General features: G+C 38.4%; 1 protein-coding gene across 3 annotated transcripts in view; it reads right to left on the reverse strand.

Annotated features, from left to right (window-relative positions):
* The window catches only part of LOC134225491 (neprilysin-2), a 115,277-nt gene extending 104,535 nt beyond the window's left edge, over nucleotides 1–10,742 (reverse strand). Inside the window, exon 1 of one of the 3 annotated variants that reach the window (XM_062705603.1) lies at nucleotides 10,582–10,742. The gene's annotated coding sequence lies outside the window, so the exon portion shown is untranslated. Of the gene's footprint in view, nucleotides 1–10,197; nucleotides 10,215–10,494 lie in introns of those variants that run through there. The other 2 variants (XM_062705604.1, XM_062705605.1) reach the window with 2 other exon arrangements.
* Nucleotides 10,743–25,612: the final 14,870 nt, after the last annotated feature.

The following is a 25,612-nucleotide window of genomic DNA, read 5'->3' on the forward strand; positions in this document are numbered from 1 at the left end:
CGAGGCAGCGTTGCCGGAAGAGGGTGAGCTCGATGGGGCCCCTCTTGAGGACTGCTGGAATACAGTTAAAGCAGCCATTAACGACGCAGCGGAGAACAACGTCGGGTATATGGGACGAAGTCGACGGAACGATTGGTTCGACGAAGAGTGCAGACAGATTCTGGAGGAGAAGGACGCAGCGCGGACGGTCGCGCTGCAGCAAGGTACCCGGCAGAACGTGGAACGTTATAGACGGAAGCGGAGACAGCAGGAGAAGAAACGCCGCCTGGAAGAAGCGGAGTGCGAGGAGATGGAACAGCTGTGCCGTTCTCAAGAAACACGCAAGTTTTACCAGAAGCTCAACGCATCCCGCAAAGGCTTCGTGCCGCGAGCCGAAATGTGCCGGGATAAGGATGGGAGCATCTTGACGGACGAACGTGTGGTGATCGAAAGGTGGAAGCAGCACTACGAGGAACATTTTAATGGCGCTGAGAGTACAGGCAGTGAAAGTCAAGGCAGCGGAGGAGATGACTACGTCAGTTCAGCGGACGATGGAAGCCAACCAGCCCTCGCCTTGAGGGAAGTTAAGGATGCCATCCAACAGCTAAAGACCAACAAAGCAGCTGGTAAGGATGGTATCGGAGCTGAGCTCATCAAGATGGGCCCGGAAAAGCTAGCCACTTGCCTGCACAAATTGATAGTCAGAATTTGTAAACTGAACAGCTACCGGAGGAGTGGAAGGAAGGAGTTATATGCCCCATCTACAAGAAAGGCGACAAGCTGGAGTGTGAGAACTTTCGAGCGATCACCATCCTTAATGCCGCCTACAAAGTGATATCCCAGATCATCTTCCGTCGTATGTCACCATTAGTGAATGAGTTCGTGGGAAGTTATCAAGCCGGCTTCGTTGACGGCCGCTCGACAATGGACCAGATCTTTACTGTACGGCAAATCCTTCGAAAATGCCGTGAATACCAGGTCCCAACATCTGTTCGTTGATTTCAAGGTGGCATACGACAGTATAGACCGCGTAGAGCTATGGAAAATTATGGACGAGAACAGCTTCCCTGGGAAGCTTACCAGACTGATCAAAGCAACGGTGGATGGTGTGCAAAACTGTGTGAAGATTTCGGGCGAACACTCCAGTTCGTTCGAACCGCGCCGGGGACTAAGACAAGGTGATGGACTTTCGTGCCTGTTGTTCAACATTGCGCTAGACGATGTCATGCGGAGACCCGGGTGTAACAGCCGGGGTACGATTTTCAACAGATCCAGTCAATTTATTTGTTTCGCGGATGACATGGACATTGTCGGCAGAACATTTGCAAAGGTGGCAGAACTGTACACCAGCCTGAAACGTGAAGCAACAAAAGTTGGACTGGTGGTGAATGCATCAAAGACAAAGTACATGCTTGTGGGCGGAACCGAGCGCGACAGGGCCCGCCTGGGAAGCAGTGTTACGATAGACGGGGATACCTCGAGGTGGTCGAGGAATTCGTCTACCTCGGATCCTTGCTAACGGCTGATAACAATGTCAGTCGTGAAATACGAAGGCGCATCATCTGTGGAAGTCGGGCCTACTACGGGCGCCAGAAGAAACTGCGGTCAAAAAAGATTCGCCACCGCACCAAATGTGTCATGTACAAGACGTTAATAAGACCGGTAGTCCTCTACGGACATGAAACATGGACAATGCTCGAGGAGGACTTGCAAGCACTCGGAGTATTCGAGAGACGGGTGCTTAGGACCATCTTTGGCGGTGTGCAAGAAGACGGTGTGTGGCGGCGAAGAATGAACCATGAGCTCGCCCAACTCTACGGCGAACCCAGTATCCAGAAGGTAGCTAAAGCCGGAAGGGTACGATGGGCAGGGCATGTTGCAAGAATGCCGAGACGAGACGGTACGAGAGGACGTGGAGCGCAGCGAGCGAGATGGGCAGACCAGGTGCAGAACGACTTGGCGAGCGTGGGGCGTATTCGAGGATGGAGAGATGCGGCCTCGAACCGTGTATTGTGGCGTCAAATTGTTGATTCAGTGTTATCTGTTTAGATGTAGACTAAATAAATGAAAATGAAATGAAAATGACTTCAATCATCACTTGTCCTAACCATTGCAGGCGTTTATGGTTGGCTAAAATATCCTGGTTGTCGTATTCTTTGAAGTAATCATCCAAGTCCGTAAACGTAGTGCTTCTACGCCCCAACAAAAAAAAATCCTCAGCCACATCCTGATAGACATTGCTGGACACAAATACCTCCTTAAGTATTATGCATCTGGAAGATATCTTAATCTTAACTCAAGACCATTTTGGAGGACCTTGGACATCTCCTTCTTCTTCTTCTTCTTTTTGGCATTACGTCCCCCACTGGGATATTGCCGCCTCGCTGCTTAGTGTTCATTCAGCACTTCCACAGCTATCGAACCCTCAGCATGGTATTGTAGGACTGTATGACTGTATTGGACTGTATTTTAGCACCTCGAACATCTCGTTTTCAAGAAAATTGGGTTTGCATAGTGCGCATGTGCCTATTGGACCGTATTGAGTATATGCCGACGATGAGAACATTACAAAAGCCTTGGTTGGTCTGGTAGATAACTTGGGTTGAATTTGAGAACGTTTTGGCGTACCTTTAACATCTCGTATTCAAGAAAATATGCTTATGGAATCAGTTTGGGTACATATCGATGTTGAGTACATTGAAAAATGCCTTGATTGATCCGGTAGATACTTTGGGTTGAACTTGAGAACGTTTTGGAGTACTTTGAACATCTCGTATTCAAGAAAATTGGGTTTTCATGTGCGTATATGCTTATGGAATCACTTTGGTCTCATATCGATATTGATGACATTGGAAAAAGCTTTGGTTGATCCGATAGATACTTTGGGTTGAACTTGAGAACGTTTTGGAGTACCTTGAACATCTCGTATTCAAGAAAATTGGGGTTGCATGTGCGTATATGCTTATGGAATCAGTTTGGCCTCATATCGATGTTGAGGACATTACAAAAAGCCTTGGTTGATCCGGTAGATACTTTGGATTGAACTTGAGAACGTTTAGGAGTACTTTGAACATCTCGTATTCAAACATTTCAGATTCAACTGCATGCTCTCAGAAGCAAAATCTTCCCAGCAAACACAAGATCGTATATCATAGCGAATAAGTGTACAAAGTGGAGGCCATATACGTACACTTTGCATGCAGTCAAATGGAGAAATGCGCCTATATCGCCTCCACCTTGTATACTTATTCGCTATCATATATGACTTTGTGTTGGCTGGGTTCCCAAGGTCTTGGATATCTGGGTCATCAGTGTATAGTCAAACTTGACCTCCGTTATTTTTCCTGTGAGGCCGACATCCTGATGAATGATAAGAAAATTATTTTGAGCATTTTAGTGGAATGTTTTCACCTGTCATAAGACGAGTTTATACAATCCCATTGAATTCCACCACTTAATTGTATCTTGACAGATACGTATTTCGACCTCAAAAGTAAGGCCGTCTTCAGTGTCTCGTACTTGACTCGACTTGACTCGATCCTGATGAATGTTTTTGCTGAAGAAAGTGAGTGCCTAGCTCTCTTTTGTGATTTTTCACAGCCAATCGTAAACGATGGGCATATATGACCCATCTGTCCTGAAAAGGTTAACCCTAAAAGAGAAATTTTCGCTTCGATTGATGCATAATAAATAGTGTCTGCGATCTGTAGTGTCTGTTTTCCAAAAACGAACCCCGACACACTACTTGCCCAATATATCCAACATCCCAGCTATTTCTCGTGGAAGTGCAGATGACTCGTCGGTTTGCATTAAACTGAGTATCACGTCAACATTTTCTTATCTCTTCCCTATAAGTGACCTGTATTCGGACACGGCCGGCGCTGGTATTGCTCAATTTGGGGTCACCAGTTTTTACACGTAGAGGATGATGTTAGTCCCAAATAGGGCTAGGGCCCTACACGTCGATACATTCACCAAAGATTTGATTCGATTGCGGAATGTTACTCGCAGGCAGTTTCAGCGTACTGGACTGCCTGAGCTTAAGGCACGCTGCAATCGAATAACAAAAATTATCAAGGCCAGAATGGTGGACCTCAAAAATAACGATTTCTCGAATAAGATCCGCACTCTCCCAGATTATGCAAAGCCGTTCTGGAAAATGAACAAAATACTAAAATCCAAGCCTCGGCCCATTCCACCTTGGGCCAATCTTGGGCAGAACATCGTCAGTCCACACGAAGCAGCCGTCAACGAGCATGCTTGATTTGATTCCCAACGACTTCTCGGAAGAGTTGGAGATCTCAGCTGGCGAATTGACGGCCTATATCAAATAATCGAAGAACATGAAGGCCCCAGGATTCGACAGCATCCTGAATCTCGAGCTCAAAAACATGAGTGCTCCGTTCTCCCCATCCGGAAGCCTGGGAAGGATCCTTCGTCCCCCAAAAGCTATCGTCCCATCAGCCTTCTTTCAGGATTATCCAAGCTATTCACCACCGATTACTTGAGTTTGCCGAAAATCTTAACATCTTGCTCGAGGAACAGTTTGGTTTCCGACACAGTCGGTCAACTGTACACCAACTGACTCGAGTTACCAACGTCCTCAGACGGAACAAGTTTGTCTCTAAAACATCCTCCATGGCCTTACTCGACTTCGAGAAGGTATTTGACAATGTATGGCATGATGGCCTGGTGTACAAACTACAACGCTACAATCTTCCTAGCTACCTGGTAAAAACCATCAACAATTACCTGTCGGCAAGGACATTCCGGGTCTCAATCAGCGGAGCAAGTTCCAATGTGCACAACATTGTTGCTGGCGTCCCCCAGGGCAGTTTCCTCGGGCCCCTGCTTTTCAATCTGTTCACTTCCGACATGCCAGAGCCTCCAGAAGGCGGCATTCTGTCTCTGTTCGCAGATGACACCTCTATCGTCTACAACGGTAGAGTGATCAGAGCGCTAGTGGCAAAACTCCAACGAGGCCTGGAGGCCCTGACAGAATATCTCACCAGCTGGAAGATCTGTATCAACGCGACGAAGACCCAGGTCATCATTTTCCCCCACTCTAAACATGTTCCGCCTGGGGACTGTAGAATTATACTCAATGGCACGACTGTGGAATGGGCCAATGAGGCCGACTACCTTGGCTTGACCCTCGACAGCAAGCTTATTTTCAGGCAACAGGTTGACAAGACGGTGACGAAGTGTAACGTTTTGTTGAAACTGCTGTACCCTTTGATCAACCGTCGGTCGTCATTGTCCCTGAAAAATAAGCTTGCTGTCTACAAGCAAATCATCCTCCCTGTGATCGAATACGGCATGCCAGTCTGGGAGAGCTGCGCTAAAACCCACCACCTCAAACTTCAACGGGTCCAAAACAAATTCCTGAGGATGATCCTCAACACCCCTCCCAGGACAAGAACATCCGAGGTCCACCGTCTGGCCGAGATAAAAAACCTTACATGGACGCTTTGGTGAGTGTAAAGAAAAGTGTAGGGTCCGTTGCTTGCATTCGGAAAGCAACATTGAAAACATTTAAAAATCAAAGTTGGAGGGCCAAGCCGGCCGAACACTTTTTATGTAAAATATTACTTGTAGAACAAAAATGTTTAAATAAAGAAGAATTTTACTAACTAACAAATAGGGGGAAAGACGGCTTTGGCAGGTTTTGTTCTATTATTGGCAGGGGGGTTTTTGTCGACCAAATTTTATGAAATTTGGCCACAATATTCTTTGGCATGAAAAGAATGTTTAGGGCAAATTTGAGCCCAGTCAGTCATAAAAAAACCCCCTGCCAATAATAGAACAAAACCTGCCAAAGCCGTCTTTCCCCCTACTAACAAATAGGGCTGACAATAGTCATCGTCGCAGCACGAAATGCCACAGTAGCGACGAACTGAAGTGTCTTCCTTGCTACTCGATGCATAGTCGATGACGCGCACGACGTTAGCTTTCGTTGTACAACCAAATCGTCATGACGACATCGAAGAACGAAGACTTCATACCATTATTCTTCAAGCGACAGCTGCCATACGGAGATTTTTATTAATCCTTTGTAATAATGAATTTGAAGTAACGTATGACGAAGACTATATTTTTTCGCTTTCTTCATATGACGAGAGTGACTATTGTCAGCCCTGGTCCCAAACATTGTCTATTGGTTCAATCAAAGTTAATTGCCTATTTTCCGGGTATTAGACCACCCGACTTGAACATTAATTTACAATGTTCTGAAAACTCAAATGTAAATATGTACATTATGTGGAAGATTATGATTTGAAAAATGTATTGGAGGTAACTACTCTCCTTCGATGGGACTTGAACCCAGGGTCGTGGGTTCGAGTCCCATCGAAAGAAAGTAGTTACCTCCAATACATTTTTCAAATCACAATATTCCACATAATGTACATATTCACATTTGAGTTTTCAGCAGGCATTACAATATCATCTGAGCACAGGATATCATCTTTGCTTGTGCAAAGATATTATCCCTAATCAAAGAGCACTCTGGAAAGATAATATCTTTTGAGCATTTGATGATGATCCTGATAGTCAGCGCGGTTCGGGGTTTGTTCACGTTGCGAGGGCGTTGATACAACAAAAGTAGTGAAAAAACTTTTCTCCATGGCAAACATTGCACTTTGTTTACTGAGCAGATAGATAACTTAGATCGATATCCCAGCATATCATCAGTATCTTTGACTCCAAAGATCGAATGATGGGATAAACTGCAATGCCTGGTTTTCAGAACATTAAATTATTGTCTATTGGTTCTCTGTGTAATAACAGATCAACTGGCAATAATGTAGTAGCAACTGTGGACGGTCAATCATGCTCATGCTCATTTCTGTTTGATTCATTTTCATTACAATTCAACATTGGACGTTCATTACCGATATGGAGCGCAATGTTTGATGAAAATCCTTGGATTTCCATCGAAAATCAACAATGTGTGATCAAATGCGTTCACCGTTTATTTCCCATGCAAGTTTGCCATTTTGTAGTACCTCGATCGAGTGCGTTTTACCCCAGGCCGATTTTTTTAAACAAATTTTAAATGCTTCAGAAAGGTATGAAAACCTGGTTATTTTGAGTAGGATTGTAACATGTAGCGTGTTTGTAAATTTGGTGTCTGCACGTTGAAATGATTCGGTATTTCGGTTATGGTTAAAGCATCGGAAAGGGAGCATTTTAGATCATTCTCTCCTACTATTTTCCATCGAGCAGATCGAAATTTCAATTTCGAGTAGTTTTGTTTTCTAAAAATAGATTTGTCATATGCAATTTTTATATGTTGGTACAATTCAGAAACAAAATGTAGCTTGATCCAACCCTTTTGAAGCTTCTGAAACAGGAAAATTAAAATATTATATCAAAGTGAATATTATTTTTTGCATTTCTCGTATATTCTGTCTCCAGAATGGGGTTTTATTAACCCAACTAAATTCAGTAGTAGTTCCAAATCACCATCAGACCCACTGTGTTTGATTTTCCTTGGTTGTATGTCTAATAGCGATTCCGATTATAGAGCGACCTACTTCAGAATTGACCCAACAAGATCTAGCAGTGTAAGGGTTCTGGAGAAATAAATCCTTTTTTTATTTTTTATTATTTATAAATTTCCTCTTCTCATCCTCCTTGTCACTTTTTTTGTTATAAAAATTGAAAATCACTACACATTCTAACTACAAAATTTTATATATAGATGCCATGATTTAGTATCCCATAAATCTTTTCGTGGCAGTAGTTTTTTTTCACATGCCATTATAAATAGAGGAACGTAGAGCAAGATCACCATATGGGGGAAGACAGCCAACGTGAATTATGACTTAAGTGAGCATTATATTCACATTATTATTACGAGGGATGGTTGAAAATAATGTAAAAAGGCTATACAACTGAAAAACGCACTTTGACAACCTTACTTGTTCTTATATTGATTTCCATCTAAACCATCTAGTTGAAATTCGAATTTTCTAATAATTTTGTAGTTACATAAATTAAGAATTGAAGCCTAAACTACTTATCTTTCAGCACAAATTGATATTTTAAAAGGCTTTTATATAACTATAGCCTATCTACAATAAAAAATTGAGGAGATTCAAAGCAGAACAGAAGTTGCTCATGTCTAAAATGTGTTAAATATTCTTAAAAATAGGTCTAAAACATTGCTAAAACGCCAAACGGTCCTTTTGCCCCGGAGGTGCATATTACCGCAGTTTACCCTATCTCGTTTCCCTATACGCACTCATAGAGACAATCCCAGAGACATCAATTTTCTAAATTCATTGCGCTGAGGCTTCTATCAAAATTCAGCTTTGGGAGTAATCCAAAGTAATTTGCATGTTCAAGTCAAACAAAAACTACCCAGAAATTAAGCTAGTCAACAAATTCGCATTAACTAAATTCTGAATCTGCAGGCAAACTACAGCGTATTATTTAGGAAAGGGGTGGTAAACTGAACAGGCGCGGTAAAACTAACAGGTAGCTATATTTCTATTGGAACCCTATTTAGTTATATTGCAATTTTGCGCAGGCATTCCATCAAAATGAAATAAGACACCTGAGCTAATCTTCTTCTAGTCTATCTTCTTCTTCTTCTATATAATAAAAATGAGTTGAGATTTCCTTCCTGACGATTTAACTCGCGAACGGGTTGACCGATTTGCAAGATTTTTTCCCTAATCGATTCGTTTTGGGAACCGCAAGGTTTGTATATACAAAAAGTTGGTGAATATAACGGGGAAATGTAAAAAATCATTAGAATACTATTTTGGGTCAGCTGTTGAGGAAAACAAAACAAACTCACGGAAATTGATCTAGAGTGCGGTGCTGCAAACAGTTCATTGTGACATTTTCAACACCCGGGCAAAGCTGGGTTTCTTTCGCTAGTATTATTATATTGATATATTGAATGGGGCCATAAAATTGGCCTGAAGTAAATTATTGCCAATCTGTCGTAAGCTCCTCCATAATAAATTTAAAAAAAAATCGATTTAAAGCTACATAGGCAAATAGTACAATCTTTATAAATATGCTGCAGCGCTAAAAACTAATATTATTGGTTAACATCCTTCAGAAGAACGATTTATTACATAACAGGTATTCATGTGTAATGGAAGCTTGTAACAAACTTAAATAAATTTATGATAAAATTTGTGCAATTGTGGAACGAAAATGCCAGAAATAAATAACATAAAAAAATAGTTAAAAAGGCAAAATTTATTTTCAAAATTGCAATACCAAAAAAATATTTTCTCTTGCTATTATTGTGATAACTAAGCAATTTTCAAAAGATATACCACATTGTATGTAAATGCTTTCATAATATGCGCTGATCATTTTTTCAGTATTTTAGTTGAAACATTAAAAATTAAAAGCTTTAAAAGGATTTCCAAGTGGATGTTTCTTTTTTCCACGAGGTAGTGTTCATGTTAGCTGCTATGAACAACTGAATTTTGATTGTGTTATTTTAACGTTAAACTAAACTATTGTTAATAATGTTCAAAGCGAAATAATGGTTCCGTTTAAAAAAGGTAACTTATGACTTGACTTATGAGTTAACTTATTGAACTGAGTGGTAAAACTAATCATAATCATCGTTTAATAACTGAATTGAACACAAGTCATTAACATGTTAATTTTACCGCCTTTTCCCTATATGAATTCCTAACGCTTCATCATTTCTACATATTTAGACTTAGACATTGCTGTAACTCTAATTTTAAGCGCGTTGCAGCTAATATATCCACCAAGTTTTCCAGCTGGATCAACAGTTCCCATTGTGTTTGAAATAGCTTGAGCGAGATAGTAACCTTAATCGTATTTATGCGAAAAAGATGTACTAGATGAATCGATGCACTATATTTATCAGCCTACGAATGCAGATGAGAAACCGACTAGAAGCAACATAAAAAACTGTATTCATATCGCCGTGATTCATATAGATAATTGCAAGCAATTTTATCAACGCAAAACTCCGAAACAAGCATATAATAAATATTGTTGGTTTTGCAGAAAATTCTGGGTAATTGATACAGAATTCATAGAATTTACAATAGCTTAGATACTGAATAAACCTATGGACAATCTTTACATTGAGAAACGCTGTCTTACTACTTAATACCATTTCCAACAAGCGCCAGCACAAGTCCAGTCTGTATATTCATTAAACATTCCGTGCTAATCAGTAATCACACCAATGCTGCCAACACGCACTCATTAGTCCTCATAGATTAACCACTGTAGCAGGGCAGCGAAGATTTGCACCATTATTCGTCCAACTTATTAATGGTTACATTGCCTGAGTCCAGCTTTATGATTCGTTAAACACATTCACTTTTCTTCCTAAAATGTCTTTTCCGTTGGGCGAACTTTCGAATTCTGCGAACCAGTTCACCGCACGGCCGTATCACAGGGTCTTCCTCTGTCGGATCATCCGCTTCGAATATGTACAGCATCCGAAAACTAGTTTCGGCTTAAGCTAAAAACGTATATAACTGTAGTGATACGCACAAATCGCTATCGTGGAACACCTGAATACAGTCACAATCAATCATGATAAACACACATTTTCCCTTCATCAGAGAAAAGGCAACTCACTAGCTAAAAAGAGCTTCGGGGCCAGTTACCGAAAGTATTACTGGCCGTTTTTTTTTTTTCAAAGCTCGAAGTAATCGCGCGACAATCAACCCACAATCGATACAGACGGCGGACAAAAAGCTCGACCATTTACTGGGTCGGCTTCGGAAGAACTAAACATTCACGATGGCTGTTGCACAGTTTTATACCACGAGGAGTAGAAAACACTGCGCTCAAACGGGCAAGTTTAACGATGATGATGATGATGGCGGAGACGACGGCGAAGCGCGTTACAAAGTCTGTCGCTTTAAAAATGCTGCGTTTGCTCGCAGACGTTTGCTGAAATTCGCTCAATCCACCATCTGATCATTCCCCCTCGGGTCGTGTGTGAGAGTTTGGGGTACATCCTGTTCCTGGAATTGAGATTAAGCCTACGGATTAATTGGCGGTAAATTTCTCCCAAAATAATCTAGAGCGTTCTATGATTGAGGTTTCAGATCGGTGTTTTGGAAAATCACAATACTACGTACATTTGCTAAATAACAAATATTTAACATTTTTGTATAGAGTTTTAAAACAAGAAAAATAACCGCTGGTGTCCTATTATATCTGAACGACAGTAGTATGAGAACAAACAACATTGGAAGTTTGCATTCCGTTTGGGAAGGGCACATGCTTTCTTTATTACTTCTAGATTCCACACTTGATCTCTATAGGTGGCGCAAAGCGCAGCGATTTTCAACGCCATTCACCCAAAACATAAATCTTACAATTATTGTATAAAACCATTTGCATAACTAGCTTAACGATGCCTAAAGGATGCTATAGCCCTTCCATCTATTTTTGTTTTGTAAAAAAAATCTTGAACGTCCACTCAAAAATGAATGAAACAATTTGAAATCCAAGCAAAGCAGATATAATTTAGACCTGTGCGCCGGTCATATAATCGGCGGCGGCGGCGTAGTGGTCACTTTTGCCCCGGCGGCGGCGGCGTAGTGGTCACTTTTGCCCCGGCGGCGGCGGCGTCACGGCGGCGCGCCGTTGGCTTTTATCGGCGGCGGGGGCAGCGTGAACCGGCGTGGATAAAAAAAATCAATGGCAAAAAAATCAATTTTAATGTGGATTTTTGAACTCACGTGGTTTTCATTCACACCATACGAATCGCCCGTATAAAAATCGACTTCAGTGGATTAAAATTGTAATATTCTATGTTTGTCGATCATCAAACTGCACATTCCATAGTTAATTACCAGCGACACTAATAAGTACCTAATCTCAAAATGTTATTTAAATTAAAACTATTTTATTATTCTCTGATTTTGATGAATCAAAATTTAACATATTAACAACTTTTCGTAACCCTTGAGCATTATTAAGAACTAGACTTCAGTGTCATAGGACTAATTTGTTAATATATTTTTCAAAAAGTTTTCCCAATTCAGGATTTTGATAAACTCCAGTCGATTTACTTCTCAATATATCTAATTTTGAGAAAAATTCTAACTACTATTCTTTGAGTTACATATACAATTGGGTAATGTTTGAGCGGCTGCATATCTAGTATATTTAGAGAAATTGCAGTGCTACTTCGTTCACCTGCTGTGACCCTTGGATCCTGGAAGGGCATTCACGATGGAGTCCACTAATGACAACCACAATGGAAAGTTTACTCCCCACCTCGCGTTCTTGTATGCACAAATCCCAATAGATGATCAACATAACTAAAATGAGCTCTGGCTGAGTAAGACTGGTGCACAATGACCAACCAAATTGAATATTGTCTTCAAAAGTTGGTGGAGGAAACTACGATTTTTTTCTAAGTTTCATTAGAAATTCCTTTGTAAAACCCTATAAGAAATTTTTGCGGAAGCTCATATAGGCATTTTTTCAAAAACCATTAAGGTTCTTGTTGGGAAATTTCTTTAGTAAAACCACAGGTAAAACCGTAGAATATTCTTTCAGGATTTCATTCGTAAATTTATTAAGGAATGAAATAGTTTCCGAAAGAATTCCTAAAACGATTTCCGAAGAAATTGCTGAAAAATCTTCGAAGGGGTTCAGAAAGGACTCTCCTAGAGAATAGCGAAAAGAGTTTATAAAGACATTTCTGGCAATTTTTTTAAGGAATTTTCGAAAGAACTTAGTGTAAAACACTTCTTCCGAACTTGGCCAACTTCACTATTGATCCTACGACTCACTTCCCACAAATCACACCAAGGAAATACAAAACCTTGCTTAATGTAGACTCGTTTATTCCTCATAAGGAACAAAGGTTTGGGCACGCAAGCCTTGCTTATTATATGTATAGGTATTTTATAATTTTGCCCGGTAGCACCGACTTCAAAAGTAGTTTACAAGGAAGGAATCCCGCAGAAAAATCAGAAAGCGAAAGCGAAAGAATCTTTTTAGTAAATTTCGAAAAAAAAACAATTCTAGGGAATTCCTAGAAGATTTTCCGAATGGTTCCAAATAGCAATTTCCGAAGAAATTTCTTTGAATTAATTTCTGGAAAGATTCCCGAAAAAAATGAAAAGAAATGGAGAATGTTGTGACGGAATTAGGCCGTTACAAATATTTAATTTAAAGTATGTCCTACTGATCTCCGAAAGGCCAAGGGGGGGGGGACAATAAAAAATAAATTATAAAATGGAAAAAATCAATAAAACTCCTCGGATTTGTTAAAGAATGTTTTGAAAATCCTCAAAATTGCCCGAATTTTTCTTGTTGCCCCCTCAAAATATTTTTCCTAGGCAAACAAAACCGAGGGGGGGGAGACATAATTGTTTTTAAATATTTGTATCGGCCTTATTAAGGGAAATGTCCAAGAACTTCTTCCTAAAGTGACCAAAGAATTTTCAAAGGATTACCCGTAAAAATTCCCAAGGAACTTAACTTGCTAAGGAACCCCTAGAGGAATTTCTATAAAATTTCCAACGTTTTTTTTTTCTTAAAAAAATTCCGAAGGAATTCCTAAAATAATCCTCCGTATTAATTTCCGAAGAAATTCCTAAGCAAACTTTCAATGATTCCGAAGGAATCTGTAAATGAATTTCTGAAGGAATTTTTAGAGGAATTCTATAATATTTTCCGTCGATATTTCAAAAGGAATTAGCGAAAGATTTTCGGAAGGTATATCCGAAAGAATTTCTAAGGGAATTACGAAAAAAATCCTAAGGAATTTTATGAAACAATTCCTAAAGCAATTTCCTAAGAAATTTTCAAAGGAATTTCCAAAAGAACGAACCTTAACGAATTTCATAAAGTTTTCTTAAACAAAGAAATACGTGGAGGAAATTCTGAAGTAATCCCTGAGGTAAATTTTAAGGAATATCCGAAAGAATTTCCGAAGAACTTTCTGGAACTCGTTTACGGAGGAATTTTTTTTTTGAACTTTTTGAGGCAATTTCCTAAGAAATTCCTGGACGAATCTTCAAAGGAATCTCTGGAGGAAATTGTGAATAAATTACTGGGAAAAATTCCAAAGGAAATCTTAACGAAACCTAGGAATTACATCAAAAAACCCAGTAAGCATTTTCTTTAAAATTCTATTAGGATTTTCTTCGTTATTTCCTTTCAGAATTCCTTTTGAAATTCCATCATAAAATCCTTCAAATATACCTTTATCGATTTCTCTTGAAATTCCTTTAGGAATTCTTTAGGGAAGTATTTTACCTTCAAAAAATCTTTTAGGAATTATTTTCGAAAATCCATTTAGGTTTTTTTTTGGGAATCCCTTCAAAAGTTTATTTGGAAATTCCTGCACTAAACCCAACACAAATTTCTTTAAAAACGCCTCCAAAAGTTTATTTGGGAATTCCTCCAGAATTTTATTTCTTAAATAATAAAAAAATACTGCCCGGAATTCATTCGGATATTCCTCCAGGGACTTCTTTAAAAGATTATTCGTAAAATTTTCCTTCGGATATTTCTCCAGATTTTTATTCGGAAGATCTTCAAGGAGATCCTTTGAAATTTATTGAAAATGAAGTTGTTTGAAATGTAGTTACTTATTGAATTTTCAAAAAAAAAAAAATCCAAAAAAAAAACAACAAACAAACAAAGACTTTAGGAAAGATGAAGGCATTTTCGAATTCCTTTCCGGAAGAATTCCCGAAGAATGTTTTAAAGGAATTGCTGGAAGAAGTTAGCATAGCATAGCATATCTGACCGCACACTATCCTGGGTTGGCTGTCGATAGGGACGTTAGATGCGCCAGAAAAACAGCCTGGGGCTTGGCATGTTTTACATTCAACGATCCCTTTGTTCAACACCTGGCCAGGTCCTTACGATCAGTGGGGATTTGGGTGGGAAGTGATGATTAGATACGACCGCGCGACCTTCATACGCGATACGCGCGACCTTCATAGGTATCTGGAGTTGGAGTTTGGATGGGTTATTAAGGGGTGCTTTTCTTGGCGAAAAAGCGTAAATATTATATTTTTATTTGTATTGATATTGTAAAAGGTGATGTTTTGTTCTGGAATGTAATATGAATAAATAGATTTTGGCAATGAATAAATTGATTTTGCAATCTGCAGCATATTTCTAAAATAATAAATTGTAGTAATACTAGACTCGTAGCACAGAGAAACAGACGTCTTACTTAGAACAAAATGCAATCAAAATCATTGTCACGGAAACATTGTCGCCCAATGCTAAAATCACTATGTCTGGCCAAGCGGCAACCAGATGGCGGTAGTGCGCAAACGTCAAACACAAGCAAAATCGATGCAAGCGCCATCGGTGGCCGATTGACCACCTACACAAAATTAAATAAACCGTTGAAAAGGTGATCGATGGAACATGTGTTGAGTGAGACGTCTGTTTCTCTGTGCTCGTAGTGTGATGCTGCTTCAGAATCTTCGTCAGCACCCAATGTTTCTGAAAGTGAAGATCAATAATTGTCATTTGGTTAGGTAAATCGTTTATGGCAAGATGATTGTTTATGAATGATAATGCGAGATTATTTAAAAGGAGCTCCGTGGAAATTAAAGAAAATGTATGAGAATATTAGGAATAAGTATAGAAGAAACGCTGAAATTTATGAAAATCGAAGGAGAGCAATATGATTCTTGGTGTGAAACAAACTTCACCAGCAACACTTGTTTCAGCTGAAAAGGAAATAAAAATCTCTAAATTGGGATTACATTATTTGAAAAATAGTTCACAGTGTCCCTGACCGAAGGACTTCAGCTTCAAGAAATCACCGTCACCAGATCACCGTGTGTCAATAAAAATATATGGTAAAAATTATTAAAATAAATATGTTTCTTCTATTGTATTGGAAATGTTACCTTTCCTATGTATCTTGTCAGCTCCTCACGTTTTTCTAAAGTTTGATAACCGAACCTATCAAAATTTTGTCAGATAATAACGACCTAGTTAACTGATGCCCTCTCAATCTATCCGTATTTTTTTAGGAAACCAGTTTTAGTAAATTTTTAATAAAAATTTATATGAAAATGTGGAAAAATAGATATTAGAAAATATGACAATAGGAAGGGATTACAATCTGTATATATGAAAATATGAAAATATGAAAATATAAAAAATATATAAATAAAAAACACATGAACATTTCACGCTATGTTTAAAGACAACTATTATGCAAAGTGAATGCACCTCGGATGTTAAGCCGTTAGATCATAGTTTTTGACCTCTAGTTTAAGGATCTGTATCGATTGAAATATTTCATCGGTGAAAATTTGACTTTTTTACCATTTAAAGGGATATTTTTAACCTAAAAATCTATTCGGATTTTTAAATTATTTTGACGTAAGTTATATAAAATCCAGGCAACATATTTTTTTCCTGACGCTTCAAGGAACATTTTCATATAAAAACAATTTTCATATGATGAAAGTAGCAGCAGTTATACTAAAAATACGGTTGACGCCGAACATATATTTCATTTTTCGATAGCGAATTCTTGTGTGACTGCATACCTCATACGTGTCTCTTAAAAAACCAGCAACCCTGCACCGTCCACTTGTTACCATAGACACAGATTTTAACGCTGGACATCAGAGGTCAACGCAACTCATCACGCTCAACTTGGTTTCACTGGGCGTTACTGCCGAAGTCTTTTAGTTAAACGGGGTGTTTTGAAAGGAAAATAATGCAATGGTTATTACAAGGTATTGGAGATTCTACTACAGGTAGTTGATTGCTGTTTTAGTGTAACATTGTTGGACTTCTATTCAGACGCCATACGAGGTTTTTGTGATAGTTGGATAGCAGCCGGGCTACCAATCACCAAACAATTTCTTCTTTTGAAATTCCATGTTCTTGAGGGGAGGCCTTACAAAGTATACAGAGCAAACAACGGAAGCCATCCACAAAAATTTCTACACTGTGTAGCAAAACTAAAAAAATGGCAGATAACCACGAACAGTATGCAAGAAAACTGTTATCCACGGTGGTAGCATATAACAGTGGTCACATAATGCAGACGTCCATTGAGGTTCAATCAAGTTTGAAATACAGAACAAAAATACTACTTTGAACTAGTTCGTAGTTTTAATTTTTGGTTGATTTGAAATGTTAAAGAGTGATATTATGTTCATAAATTTAATAATACTTCTTCTTATTGACATTACATCAACCACACTGACATATGCCGCCTCGGAGCTTAGTGTTCATTTATCACTTCCATAGTTATTAACTGCGAGGTTTCTTGTCCAAGTCACCATTTTCGCATTCGTAGATCATGAGGCTACGGTGATACTTTATATCCAGGGAAGGCGAGAGTATTTCCTAGACAAGACCGGGAATCGAACCCAGCCACTTTTGGCATGGTCTTGCAGTGTAGCATTGCATCTTACCGCACGGCTAAGGAAGGCTCCAGATCTATTCGTAAAAAACCTCAAGAACATTTAAAACTGGCAGTAATTTTAATATAACTTCTACAACTTTCATCATATGAAAAATGTTTTTATATGAAAATGTTTCTTAAAGCACCAGGGAAAAAAAGTAGTGGTTTGGATTTTATATAACTTGTCTCAAATTTTTTTAAAAATTCAGAAAAGGTTTTTGGGTTAAAAATATTACCTTAAATAGTAAAAAAGTCAAAATTTCACCGACGAAATATTTTAATCGACACAGATCCTTAAACTAGAGGTCAAAAACTATGATCTAACGGCTTAACATCCGAGGTGCATTCACTTTGCATAATAGTTGCCTTTAAACATAGCGTGCATTTATAATGAAAATAAATATAAAAGAATGAAAACAGAAACATATGAATATATAACAAATGAAAATATATAAATTTGAAAACATGAAAATATAAAAATATGGAAATATAATAAAATATTTGAATATGACAATATGAAAATATAAACCATGAACATATGAAAATATTTTATATAACTGAAATATGAAATATAAGAAGTAAACATTTAAACAAGCAACATTATGAGAATATAACACATGAAAGCATAAGAATAAGAAAATATTAAATATGAACATAACTTCACACTTTCACACTTTTATATTTACATGCTATAAAAATAACAATACACCCGATTCTTTTTTTACACGGGGGATGCGTTCCGTGTAAAAAAAGTTTTCAGTTCAAAATTCGAAAATCCGTGTAAAAAAAGTTTAATGATTTCTCAACGAATCATGCAAAATGGAGCAACTTTACAAACATTTTGTGTGAAATTTTTTGGCCGTGTAAAAAAAATCCGTGTAAAAACAGAATCGGGTGTATGAGAAAACTAAAGTATGAAAATATAAATGTATATGAAAAAATAAATATATAAAAATATAAATATATGAAAATAGAAATATATGAAAATAAAAATATATGAAAATAAAAATATATGAAAATAAAGATATATGAAATTATAAATAAATGAAAACATAAATACATAAAAATATGAACGCACGAAGAAACAAAAATATGAAAACAAGAAAAAATGAAAATATGAAGATATGAACATAGGAAAATATGAATACGTATACGTATAAATATGGAAAAGTGAGTAAATAAATATGGGACCCTCCTTAGCCGTGCGGTAAGACGCGCGGCTACAAAGCAAGACCATGCTGAGGGTGGCTGGGTTCGATTCCCGGTCCCGGTCTAGGCAATTTTCGGATTGGAAATTGTCTCGACTTCCCTGGGCATAAAAGTATCATCGTGTTAGCCTCATGATATACGAATGCAAAAATGGTAACCTGGCTAAGAAACCTCGCAGTTGATAACTGTGGAAGTGCTAAATGAACACTAAGCTGCGAGGCGGCTCTGTCCCAGTGTGGGGACGTAATGCCAATAAGAAGAAGAAGAAGAATAAATCTTACAATTATTGTATAAAACCATTTGCATAACTAGCTTAACTGTTTTGTAAAAAAAATCTTGAACGTCCACTCAAAAATGAATGAAACAATTTGAAATCCAAGCAAAGCAGATATAATTTACGATGCGTATTTATTTCTCATGCGCTAAAAGTCATAACGAAGCCGAAATTCTTCGCTTTTCGTTTTGATAACTGCCTATAAAGTACTGCATGATGACGTAGTTTGACAGTTCACTTGTTTAAAGGGACTTAGTTTCTGGAGCAGCATCTGGAAGAACTGTTTTGAGATTTATTAAGAATACTTATATTCTATTTAATTCTTATATTTAATGTTACGGCTACGCAGTCTTGATTGATAGAAACGAGTTTATTCGTTGACCAACGTTTCGACACGGGGATTGTGTCTTAATCAGGGGGAATTACCCTATGAGGAAGACACAATCCCTGTGACGAAACGTTGGGCAACGAATAAACTCGTTTCTATCAATCAAAACTGCATAGCCGTAAAACTAAATATAAAAGTTACGGTTAAATATAAAAGTCACTGTGATTGATTTACGGTAGGAATCAAAGCATATTACTGGAATATTCGAATCAAAATACTTTGAACGGGAAACGTGAATTTTTAATTCTAGCTCATCGATTTTAATTCCAACAACAAACAAGCTTTGTGAACTTTCAAATAAGTGAGGTTAGGTCGTTCGTCGCTTCGATGAAAACCGTTTCTGAATACAGGGTGTGAGCAAATTACCCGTACAAAAAGATAGGTTTATAATATTTTTTTTGGAACAAATTAAAAAAGCAGCATGCATTGCATGTTATTGTAAAAGGATTACATGAACCAAGCTGGATTTGTTCCCTTCAAAAAGACTCCTGTATCCTGAAATGTACGCCTTCGATCGTGTCGAAAAAAAAATCACGATGGCCGCACGTTTCTATGCAGATACTTTTCAGATATTTTAGACGATTGTGACATGATTTCAAATGGCTTGGAAATATTATTGGTGTTTTTCTGGCAGTTGTTTTCAAGATGGACCATACTAAATGATAAATTCAATTTAAATCCGGTGAGTTAGAAGGCAATTCCATTTTGTTAAAAAAAGGAATCTAAAAGAATAAAAGTTTTTTTACATGAAAAGACTCTCATTATTCCCAGAATATACATTGCCGTGCAATAAGACGCGCGGCTACAAAGCAAGACCATGCTGAGGGTGGCTGGGTTCGATTCCCGGTGCCAGTCTAGGCAATTTTCGGATTGGAAATTGTCTCGACTTCCCTGGGCATAAAGAATCATCGTGTTACCCTCATGATATACGAATGCAAAAATGGTAACTAATGGTAAGAATTAAAATCGATCAGCTGGAAATAAAAATCCGAAATTTCGTTCAAAATCATTTTGATCCGAATATTCTAGTGATATGCTTTGATTCCTACCATAAACGACGACCTACGACAGCTACATCGTTGAGATACAAGAGGAGGTTAAGCAAGACCCGTTATTTTTTTGGAATTTCGTGAGGCAACGAAATTCGACTAGCCGGATTCCATCTAATATATGCTATAGTTCAACCACGGCCAAAAATGCTTCTGAAGCAGCTGATCTCTTTGCTGATTTTTTTGAAAATGTGTATAGCAAAGCGTCGCCAGTTCAACGTAGAAACTGTTTTGCACATGTTCCCAACTGCGATATTTTTTGCCTGCTATTCATTTTACAACGAATGAAGTACTGGAAGCACTGTGTAATCTCGACGCCGACAAAGGCGCTGGTATAGATGGTATTCCTTAAGAAATGCGCCACAACACTTGCCCATCCGATTACAAAAATCTTTAATCGTTCGATACGCGATAAGACATTTCCGGCTACATGGAAATCCGCAAGAATCACGCCGATCTACAAATCTGGGAACCGTAACAATGTATGCAACTACAGAGGAATCTCTATTCAGTGCTACTAAAGATTTGGTACACAAAGCTTTGTATGATAAAGCGTATCCGTTCATTTCAAACACCCAGCATGGATTCATGAAACATCGATCAACTTCTACCAATTTGATGAGCTACACCGCCGCGTTGTCACGAGAAATTGAAGCACGACGGCAGGTAGATGCAGTATACATAGACTTCGCAAAAGCCTTCGACACCGTTCCACACATTTTGGTGATCGATAAAATGAAGCGCCTGGGATATCCCGAATTAATCCCTGATTTGGATTTTCAAGGAAAGAAAGTCCCTTGCATCACGAGTACTCCATGGGAAACGTCATACTAAATCGTGCACAATCTACTTGTGATCTATGAGTAACTATGGACTCTAAGCTCAGGTTCACGGATCACATACACGGACAGATAAATCAACCCAAACTTTGAGTTCAATATACGCACTATTGAGAATATCGCAGAAAAAATTTACCCAAATTTGGGTAGTTTTCCCTTTCTTTCCCATGATTGCTATCAAAACTAGAGCAAGATGCAAACACCTCACCGAGGTTGCTCAGCCCAATAACCCAAATTTGAGTAAATTCAATATTCTCCATTTTGGGTTGATCAAGGTCCGCTTTGGATAAATTAAACTCAGCTTTGGGTAAATTGTTTACATGGGATTAAAGGCAAACTACCTAGTGCCAGAAAAGTCATTTTACTCAAATTTGGGTTATTGGCCCAAACCACGGTTTTGAGTGCAAACAACCCACTTTTGGGTAGTTTTGGTTTTCAGTGTAGGGATAATAGCTGCTAAAGCCTATTCCACACTAGGGTTCATTCGTCGCCATGCTTCCAGCACAGACAAACAGACATAACACATTGAACATTTACATATCAAATTCATCGTCGTAGACACACTAACGATATCTGTTGTTATCACTAAGTTGCGCAAATCACACACCAGACGGCGGTAGTGAGCAAACGTCAAACTCGAGCAAATCCGATGCGCGTGCCACGAGTGATCAATTGGCCAACTAATGATTATTTAAATTCACCAGTAAATCAGCAAACGATGAGAATTTCACGAGTGGTATGTCTGTTTGTCTGTGCTTCCAACTTTACCGATACATACGCATTAAAAACGCTTTAGGGCCGATGCCCACATAGCGTTTTTTCAACGCTGCGTGCACGTGGCGTTGAAAAAACGCAGGTGTGCATCGGTGCGGCGACGCTGCGTTACCGCTTTTTCCCGATGCACACATGTGCGTTGAAAAGACGCTACGTGGGCATCGGGCCTTACTGTTCGCTTGTACGCAGTATCCTCGAATATACTGGCCCCATATGGTGTCCTTATCAAACAACGCATATACTTGCAATTGAACGGGTGCAAAAAAAGTTCATCCGCTTTGCATTAAGGGAACTTCCTTGGAGGAATCCATCAAATCTGTCACCTTACCCGGATCGGTGTCAGCTGATTAAACTGGAGATACTATCAACGAGGCGAATTAACCTGCAGCGAATGTTTATTTTCGACATTTTTACCGGAATCATCGACTGTCCGCCGCTTTTAGAACAAATCGCACTACACGTTCCAAGCAGACGACTTCGTCACTCCCCGCTTTTGGCTATTCTTTACCACAGAACAAATTATGGCTTCAATAACCTATTTGATTCATGTCTACGAGCATTCAACGATGTGGCAGACTTAGGGTAAAGTGCCCAATAGTGGACCCCCAACGAATAGTGGACCCTCCAGCCATTTTTGCATTTTTTCATTATTACAGCACAATGTATACATTTTGCTATGAAATTCCATCGGAAGAACCTACAGTCCTATGATTTAATTACATGCATTGTAAATGCTATGGAAAGTAAAATTAAATGATTTTTTACAATTCCATAAAAAATAAAAACGAGAGTGTCCATTAGAGGAATATTTTGGGGGGTCCATAATAGGGAAGAAGAACGTCCCGAAACGGAACATAAAAATCAAATGAAGTGTCGACTATAGGGAAGCAAATTCCTATTATGGACTCCCAGGGGGTCTACTATAGGGCGAGTTCAGAGACTTTAAAATGTTAATTTCAACGAATAACGTCGTGTATTTGAGTATTTTATGTATGTATCGTGAAGAGGAGATTCAGAACTTGGTATCAGATGTCAAGCAGAATTAATATGTTGAAAATTTCTACTCCTTATGACAATAAGAGCAAAATTTCGCTACAAGGGGGTCCACTATTGGGCATTTTACCCTATTCGATATCAACGTGTCAAGAGATGTTTTTAGAAATAGAATTAGAGAAATAAGATAAGCTAATTTTAATACATCAGTCTGTACGCAAATGTCGAAGACGGTGTAAATAAAATTCTCGCTTAACTTTTCAAAAGGACCTAAGTAACATTTTTTTCATGAATTAATTTGGGTACTGCAATCAAAAATTTTCATGTTGTTCTGTTGATTGCGCTATTCAAATTAATTCACGAAAAAAATGTTACTTAGGACCTTTTGAAAAGTTAAGCGAGAAATAAATAAATCAACCACAGCAGACATCAATATTCTTAATTAATCACAAAACAGTGTTTCCGGAAGCTGCTACAGAGACTAAGTCCCTGTAAACAAGCTCTGTGAACTGTCAACATACGTCATCATGCACTGGTCTATTGTCTGTTTTTGCGCGGTACACGGTTAGAAAAAAGTACCTAATATTAGATACTTTTCACTCAAATCAGGGGTTCAGTGTGGGAACCCAAAATTAAGTATATTTTTCTTAAAATTAAGTAAAATTCACTTAATATTAAGTAAAATATACTTAATTTTAAATAGAAACTAACCAAAAGTTAGGTAAATTTCACTCAAGTTTTGTAAACATGAGATTACTCAACGTTGGGTTCCCACACTTTAATGCCCTTGTTGAGTGGTTTTGCTCTTCATTTTATGACAACAAAGGAAAGAGGGAGGGAGATGCAAGAGAAAAAAAAATACCTAAAATTAGGTACTTTTTTCTAACCGTGTAGAAGCCAAGTGTCATAATCTTCTTCTTTCTTCTTATAGATATTACATCCCCACACTGGGACAGTACCGCCTCGCAGCTTAATGTTCATTAAGCATTTCCACAGTTATTAACTGCGAGGTTTCTAAGCCAAATTACCATTTTTGCATTTGTATACCATGAGGCTAACACGATGATACTATTATTGAGATGAGTGACGTTTAGCGTTCGCACACTAATGTGTAATTCGTCATGTGTAAAAACATGTTTGTTTTCCTTCTGCTCATAACCTCAAAAATGATCGGGTCGTCACAATGATGTCAAAAGAGTAAAAAAATATATGGAAATATACTCATTTTTACCCAATCTTTGCTGAGTTGCACCATCTAGGAGTGTTTGTTTTCCTTTTATCGCCACTCACACATTCGGACGTGAGAATCTCAATGGCCAGGGAAGTCAAGACAATTTCCAATCCGAAAATTGCCGAGACTGGCACCGGGAATTGAACCCAGCCACCCTCAGCATGGTCTTGCTTTGTAGCCGCGCGTCTTACCGCACGGCTAAGGAGGGCCCCCAAGTGTCATAATCTGTACGGATAATTTGCAGACACCCTGTAGTTGAGCTCGAGCTGACTTTTTATTGTTTACAGTAGACATTCGCTAATGAGGGTTTCTTGATGGGGCTTTCTAATTGGGTCAAAACCAGGAATTCGCTAGTTGGAGTGAGACTGTATTCCAATTAGCGAGCGATCATTGGACTACGTCGTACACTCAGAAATATAGAAAACCTATAATAACACACAAACAAAGCATTTTTCGTATTTGCAAAGGTAAGCTAGATTAAAAACCCAACTTAAATCACCGAGTAGTGATACTGCCTTTCTCGCATTTAGCAAGACACCAAGCTTATATGGTGAATATGGTTCGATGTACCATTTTCTATATAACTTTTAAACGCAACTGTCGATCGTTTTAAAATTCAATATTGATCAACTAGCCTTTGTCCCCTGTCGAATGAAACTTGTTGCGAGGAAATTGGTTAGGGATTACTATATGAAAAGTTGTCTAATGTTTTTCTTAGCTTTTGTGCACACACATACACACATACATACACACGGGCAGACAGACATTTGTTCAACTCGTCGAGCTGAGTCGAATGGTATATAGTACTATGGGTCTCCGAAGCTTCTATAAAAAGTTCGTTTTCGGAGTAAAAAGATAGCCTTTCGGTACAACTTTGTTGTACGAGAAAGGCAAAAACTTATCTATTTTGGAATAAATCGTTACACAGAAAGGATACGAAGGTTATACTAATCGAGTATAAACTGCACGAAAATGAAGCTGGGTCAACCAGGAGAAACGCAGTTAGCATAGATTTATTTCAGAGTGTAGGCGTTATTATTATACAAGAAACAGATATGTCTACATAACTCGAGAACTAATGAAGTAAACGGAATCAAATTTCGTATATGGTGATTTTTGAAGGCGAGAAATATTTCTATGGTGGCTTGATACCCCTTTCCCTAGAGAATCGATTTATTACCCGTCTTCTGAATGAATTGCAAATGTAAAAAAAAGAGATTAATTAATTTTAGACGAGACGAAGTTCGTCGGATCTGCTAGTGCCCACATATTTTTGCTGGAGATATTCAGCCCTTAAACACCGTTTATGCTTACAGCTGGGTCAGATGACTTTCCATGCAAACTTCCTCATAAATTCACTAATAGACGTGTGAAATGTGCACTCGCACAGTCACTGCCTCCTTATTTATATACAAGGGGATGTTGACAGGTTTCTGATAAACACTAAATTAAAAATCCACGTTATTGTGATCTTCTTCTTC

Source organism: Armigeres subalbatus, chromosome 3 (assembly GCF_024139115.2).
Source record: "Armigeres subalbatus isolate Guangzhou_Male chromosome 3, GZ_Asu_2, whole genome shotgun sequence".
Classification (NCBI taxonomy): domain Eukaryota; kingdom Metazoa; phylum Arthropoda; class Insecta; order Diptera; family Culicidae; genus Armigeres; species Armigeres subalbatus.